Source organism: Macrobrachium nipponense, chromosome 24 (genome assembly GCF_015104395.2).
Source record: "Macrobrachium nipponense isolate FS-2020 chromosome 24, ASM1510439v2, whole genome shotgun sequence".
Lineage (NCBI taxonomy): Eukaryota > Metazoa > Arthropoda > Malacostraca > Decapoda > Palaemonidae > Macrobrachium > Macrobrachium nipponense.
The window spans coordinates 15,807,164-15,814,663 of record NC_061091.1 but is presented as its reverse complement, the minus strand read 5'-3'; the positions used below and the strand labels follow the sequence as shown (position 1 = coordinate 15,814,663).

General features: G+C 36.8%; 1 protein-coding gene across 1 annotated transcript in view; it reads right to left on the bottom strand.

Annotated features, from left to right (window-relative positions):
* The window catches only part of LOC135205465 (transmembrane protease serine 9-like), a 165,621-nt gene that overhangs the window by 95,664 nt on the left and 62,457 nt on the right, over positions 1 to 7,500 (bottom strand). The window lies entirely within an intron of this gene.

The following is a 7,500-nucleotide window of genomic DNA, read 5'->3' as shown; positions in this document are numbered from 1 at the left end:
TTCCTTTGTCCGCTTGTCCTTAGGATCTAAAATCTGTTGGAATGGTCTGTACACTGGATTTTGTGAAAGCAGCCTTACAGAAGTATGTCCCCTTTGGCAACCGTTTCCAGTCTGTAATGGTGTGTAGTAAGGACAAGGTTTCCGAGTTGCTGAAGCTATGATATGTGCATGGACACACATGCATGTGCTTCACTTACAGAGACATCCGTCTTGGTGCGTAAAAATCTGTCTAGTACTTATCTAAAAGTTATTCTACTTAACATTTAACTCAGGATATCATAGGAACGCAAACTTCAACGCCTTGCTTACAGAATATGGACTCACAGATACGAAGGTCGCTTATGTTACAGCACCACGTTCAGGTCGAATCTTGGATGAGCCAGTTTGTACTTATTACATGATTACATAATTTCTTTTGTAACCTTAACTGAAGGCAGAAGTCACAGCCAACTGCGTTTACAAGGGCACAAAATGTGCCTACTGTGCGTGGGTAGGAATATACAAGTTTATAAGTACAAATCTCGATGCAAACTTGAAGAAGCACACGCTACTTGCGCTACTTGAACAGTTGCTATTTTCTTTCCTACATTTCAAACACGAGTCACCTTTCTGCTCATGGACTCTCTCACTCTATCATTTACCCTTCTATCTATCGCATTCTTCTATTTAAACACCTCTTCCTTATTTCGCAGTGAGTGAACAGAGAGGGACAAGTCCCTGTCGTGTCAGTGGTACCAACACCTCACCCAACTCCCCCTTTGTACTCGAGCGACGTTTCGACACTCCCTTTCCAAATGTCTCTTAAAGTCTCAGGGATTCCTTTCGGCCAGGAAAAATATTAGGAAGGAAAAGGAGGAGGACGCAGGTGCCTCACCCGAGAAGAAGCCACTTTCTTGGAAGGATGATGTGGTAAGAGGGCAAAGGGTTCAGCGACTTTTTTATTTTTTTTATTTTTATGTTTTTTTTAACGATAGATGGTAATGATAACAAAAATGATAACAAAAGAAAAAATGCTGTCTATAGCAAAAACAACTTCGGAGATATATGGCATAACAAACACGACTGTAGAATAGCCAGAATTCCGTAAAAATCATTATATATATACATATATATTATATATATATATTATACTATATATATATATATATATATATATATTCTATCTATATATATATATATATATATATATATATATATATTATATATATGCAAAGTGTGCTGTATCACTGGATCTTCCAACAGTAAAGTGAAGCAACATTTGGTCCTGTCAGCCACTGGAAGGGTGGCCACCAAACAGGCCCAGGTGCCGTCGGACATAACGTATGGGCATAGGTCCAGCGGCCTCATCATGATGGAAATAGCTAATAACTGAAAAGCTAACACTTTCTGGCGCCACCCTCTTTAAAGGGTTTAGTTCCTCTAGGCACTCCAATTCCGTTTTACTGACTTGAATAAAAAAAAAGAATGTTTCTTCGGTTAGTTGGAGAAGAACTAAAAAACTTAGTGCCATTGAAATAAAAGATAATAATGTCTTCAGAACTAGGACCAGAAGGGATGCAGATGAGACGAAAGTCCTAAGCTCAACGAACCCTGACAGTATTTTCTTATTATTTTACCTCGTTGTTATATTAAAATGCCAACTGGTCTTGGGAATATAGATGCCGTACCTAGAGACATGTACAGACGACCATATGAACAGAATTCTTAATAGAATCCAGGTAATTAAAGAAACAATATATGTATAATAGTGACAGTTATGTCAAGCTTAAATACAATACAGACAATATTGAATATTTATGACAAAAGCAAAACGCACATCAAGGGATTTGCGTTTTTCATAAATATTCAATATTGTCTGTGCTGCATTTAAGCTTGACATAACTGTAACTATAGTACCTGTCTTCGCAGACAAATCTACATTCATCTTTAAACCAGTCAACCTGAGAGCCCTTTTCTTAGGATGAATAATCTAAATTTAAATCATCATTTGTTAAAGCAGCCTTAGAAACATACTGAAAAATAAGTACATTATTTATCACGGACAAATCATGATGATAATCACAGTGCGACTTTCAAAAACTCGACGGAGAAACCAGAGGAAAAACGGATGAACTTGCAGCAGAAAACGTCTGAATTCTCGCGTCAATAAGAGGCAATTTTTCTTTTAGTTCAACAGATGAAAGTATCGCATGTGTTCCCGGGTGAGACCACCTCTTTCGCCCAAGTTTCCAATTGGCAAATGATTATATGTAAGTGTCTTCCCAATCCGAACGCCATTTTCGTCTGCCACTAGTTCTTTTCTTCCTTTGTTCATCTTGACATTATGTTTCTATTTCTTCTCTTCCTCTGCTCATTTAAACAACATTTCTTCTGTTACTTTGTACATTTAGACATCACTCAATTTCTTCCTTTCTTTGTTTATTTAGACAGTCTATTTCTTTGCTTTCTCTCTTCACTTGGACGCTGCTTTTTCTTCTCTTCCTTTGTTTATTTAGAAATTTATTTAGAAATGACTATATTTCTTGCCTTCCTTTGTTCATTTAGTCACTCGATTTTTTTTCTTCCCTTGTCCCATCCCATTAGGCCATCATTCAGTTAATTCCCTCTTTTTGTTCCAGTGGTTATTGGTTATTTTTCCCCCTTTTATTACCTTATTATTTCGTAATTACGGAGGCATCGCCAAGTCTTGACGTTCCATTTCCAAATGATCTCAATGGCCTCCTCTCTTCTCCAAACCTGCTTCTAGTCTTTAAATAAGGAAAAGAAAACCGTTGCTCTAAACAGAAGAAGTTCATTACGCAACATATGAACAAGGGGTGATCAGACCTCCAGCCTACTCGGGGAGCGTGCTAAAATCTATGGTCAAACAGAGCACTGTTTCACCAATGAAAATTAAAATAAATATGGAATATTTTACAAGAAATAATTGTTCTGTACCATTTAACATGCACATTATTTATTTTTTACATTTTCATTCTCACATATAAATCACGAATATCCTATCCTACAGTAACTGTATCTTTAACTCAACGCAAAACACCTTTGTCAGCCCCTTTTTAGGCTTTTCCATATGAGCGAGCCTACTGAAATTACACTCTTTAATGGGTTATTTGCGTGTCATCCGTAATGTCAGATTAAATATTTTGTAAAGCTATTTACATAAAACAAAGAGGACTTAATAACAAGCCAACTGAAGGACAGTGTAATAGTTAAAAACAGTATCTGTATGTTGAAGCGATTAAGAATGCTAAAATAAATCTAAAATAAATATATACACTCATATATATATATTACTTCAAAAAACACAACCATCAACATTAACAATTATACCAATAATTAAACACCAAGCCGCACCCGTTACCTATTCATAAAAAAAACCACCTATCTACCTTAGACGTCATTTCAACGCCAACTGATCCAGGGATGTCATTTACCCCAGGTCATATTAGAAATTCCGTCGGCAAACAGGACTAAGAAGTATCTGATCCCAAGTCATCTGACGACCATTAAGTTATTCTGAATGATTTAGGGTGAAATCACCACGCACATATCCAGGAAGGCTCTCTCGCAGAACGGGAGGAACCAGTTTTCCTTCCACGAGATCGTCAATTGGTTCCTGTCAATCGGCTACTTTAATTAGACTGGAAGAGTCGGGCAAAACTTCGGACTTACATAAGTCATGATTTGAAGATGTAAATTAGATTGAAAGAGCAGAATAAAACTTCTGACTTACATGTCATGATGTGAAGATGTAAATTAGACTGAAAGAGCAGAGCATAACTTCTCACTTACATAAGTCATGATGTGAAGATATTGAAAGAGCAGAGCACAACTTCTGACTTACATAAATAATGACGTGGTGATGGTGATGATGATGATGATGATGATGATGATGATGAGAGAGAGAGAGAGAGAGAGAGAGAGAGAGAGAGAGAGAGAGAATCTAGTTTTTGTGATACGAAGTGCTTCATTGAAATTTAAAACTTTATTCTAACAGGTCATTAAGTCTAACATCGCCAACACCAGGTTCCTCTCATAACGAACACACCCATAAGTAAAAAAAAAAATAATAATAAAATAACCATAGCACTGATAAAAGAATAAAAAAGGTAAAAAAGCTCTGAAGAAACAATCGAGTTTTCTGTACAACTATATGAAGGTCTCGATGTGCTGCAGTATGGAACTCTCAATTATGACCGGGCAGCGTTCAGTTGCTCCCCAGACGAGGTCGAATGATCATGGCTAACTTTAACCTTAACTACTTAGTCTAGAGGGCTGCAATTCAGAATGTTTGATGACTGGAGGGTGGATGATCAACATACCAATTTGCAACCCTTTAGGCTCAGTAGTTTTTAAGGTATGAGGCAGACAGAAAAAGTGTGCACGGACAGACAAATAGCCATCTCAATAGTTTTCTTTTACAGAAAACTAAAATACAAAATCTTAATGCCGAATCTGTATTCTAGAGCAACATTTGATCTTTTTTTTTCATGAAGACCAGAACGACGACCTCATATGCGTTTAGCTTAATCATGAGAGAAAATAATTAAATTATTCGCAGAAGGGGACAGTGAGTCATCCCGTGCGGAGCCTTCTCATTAACGAGAAATTGGGAACTCTCCCGTCACAACAAGTTAGGCCTTACAAGTGAAGACCGTTGGTCACACACACACACACACACACACACACACACAACACACAAAAGGGGTGGGGGGGGGGGGGGGTTACTCTGCCGAGGCTCACTAAAGTGGTACTTTTATTTCGTCCCCTGAAATCCAACGCATTAACATAAACTATTTCCCTTACATATACTTATGGCTTGAATTCTGACGAGAACCATTGTTTATGACAATATTACTAATATTACTAATGTAAAAATAACATTACGTCATTTATTTTCGTTATACTATCGCAATAATACAAAAGATTGCCATCGTTACTGCTGCTATCAATATTTTGAACAGAGAAATCCTTGGAAATTTTCTTCAAATTAGTGATCGTGAGATGATAATGAAGATGATGATTATCATTGCAAACTTCAGAAAAAAGATGACACTGCATTCTTACGGGAAACACAGTGAACTGTGAACTTTCACGAAAAAAAAGGCCCCCTTACGAGAAACAATGAACTGCATATTTTTACGAAAGAAAAATAAAATGGTATCCTTACGACACAATGAACTGTGTATTTTCACGAAAGAAAAACATTTCTTCCTTACCACACACAATGAACTGTTTTTTCACGAAAAAAAGATTGCATACTTACGCCATAATGAACTGTGAATTTTCAGGAAAAAATTACATCCTCACGACACAATGAACTGTGCATTTTCACAAAAAAAGAAAAAAAAGTATCCTTACGACATAATGAACCGTGTATTTTCAAAGAAAAGAATGGTATCCTTACGAAATAATGAAGTGTGTATTTTGCAAAAAAAAAAAAAAAAAAAAAAAAAAAAAAAAAAAGGGATCCTTACGACATAATGAACTGCGTATTTTCACGAAAAATGGCATTCTTACGAGAAACACAATGAACTGTGTATTTCCGGGAAAAAAGACTTAATCGAAAGGTAAATGAGCCCGAAATAACCAAAAATGAAAAAAGACGCCTCAAATTAATCAACCAAAGGAATAAAATCAAACGCCTTAATCAGAGTCCAGACCGGACCTTTTCTGACATCAAAGAACGCCGAAGTGGATATTCAAGATAATTCTTATGTCGAAATGAGGATATTTATTCTCTCTCTCTCTCCACTGATAGATCAGGAAATATAAAGCCAGAGGATCTACTTCAGCATGATGTAATTTGTGATCTGACTATGTTCATCGACACTGGAAATGTTTTTTTAAGTAGAAATAATTGCAAGAAAAATACAGACAACCACTGTACTTATTTACTCAGCAGCTCAAAGTTACTCTTGTCATGACACGAAGCTGAAGAGACCGTCCCTGAGAATACAATCTCATAAATATGAATATTTATCACCGTCAGTAAGATAAAATCCTAATAATAAAGAACGGAGTTACACCTCACTTTCCACGAAACCGCTCCAACAAGCAAATGCCACGTCTATTACTACAAGTATGGAGACAGAGAGCAAATTAACATGTCTACCTGGCCAGTCAAGAATAATACAAATATGAGCGAAGCCACTAAAATTCCGTGCATGGCTGTTTTATATCTACACAGCCTTGAATGGAAGTCGATACTCGTTCATCGCATTCTCAAGCACGTCTTTTGACCTTCCCATCTACAATTCATCAATTGTTTTTAAGATTCATGACCAAATGCAAGTTCGCAGTTACTTAGTCGATATTGCCAGGGAATTTCCATCTCTCTTTCAGGCGGTGTGACCGTTGGCAGGAAATACTTTACTAACAAGGGATTAATGACCTGATGCAGGCGTAGCTGATTGCATGCTTATGTCCGGTATACTTCAAATGATTAACTCCTATAAGAAAAAAAATTAGAAGTTTAGCCACTACTGTATCTACCGCCGAAATAGTTGGTTATTGAGACAAGAAATAACAGTTTAGTAATTTTATGGTGCTCTCAGGTGGTTCAGCTGTATTTGTGTTAGTTTTAGGGCTTCATTGTCCTTTGTAGACACATACACGCAGAAAGAGAGAGAGAGAGAGAGAGAGAGAGAGAGAGAGAGAGAGAGAGAGAGAGAGAGAGAGAGAGAGAGAGAGAGATTTACGGCATGGTTGAAGTCGTTTCAGTCGGACACACTAAGACAGATTAGAAACTAAAACACTGGGCGAATTAACAGATCAAACTGAAAAAGCATATGAATAAAGGTGATTCAATAAATTGGAAATAGAACAGAATGTCGCTGGTTCATGTAAAATGTTGCCTCGAGTCAATAACAGCGGGCACCAGATCAAGTGTCCTTAATCAGTCGTTTCAGATTACTTGTAGCGACCTGTTGAAATCACCCATTTGTTTGTTTAGATTACTGGCTTCCTCTTTGAAGGACGAGCCTTATTTCACTTAGTTAATGAAAACATAATTATCATGATTTCATTTACGAGGTTCCTCCTCAATAAAGAAGGACCCCACAAGACGTTAACCTTCCGAGTAAGGTTTTAGATGAAGGAATAAGACTCTTGTTCCTACACAAATAGACGAGAGAAAAATATATGCCGACGACGCATGACATTCTAGAGTGCTACCCCATCAACGTACTGAATAACATTAGTGATTAACAGGGGTGAAGCTGCATTATTATTATTATTATTATTATTATTATTATTATTATTATTATTATTATTAGTAGTAGTAGATAGTAGTAGGTAGTAGTAGTTAGCAGACGTAGTAGCAGTAGTAGCACATTACTCTAGAAAGAAAGGCAGCAATTTAAATATGGAAAATAGCAAAATTATCGAAATGAAATAGCGTTGCTTTGGAAGGCACTTCAAGACGAAAGAAAATCCCTCAGAGAGCGTATAATCCTGAAGCACAAAAAAGAGCTATGGAAGACTAAGCCGGTCAGTTCA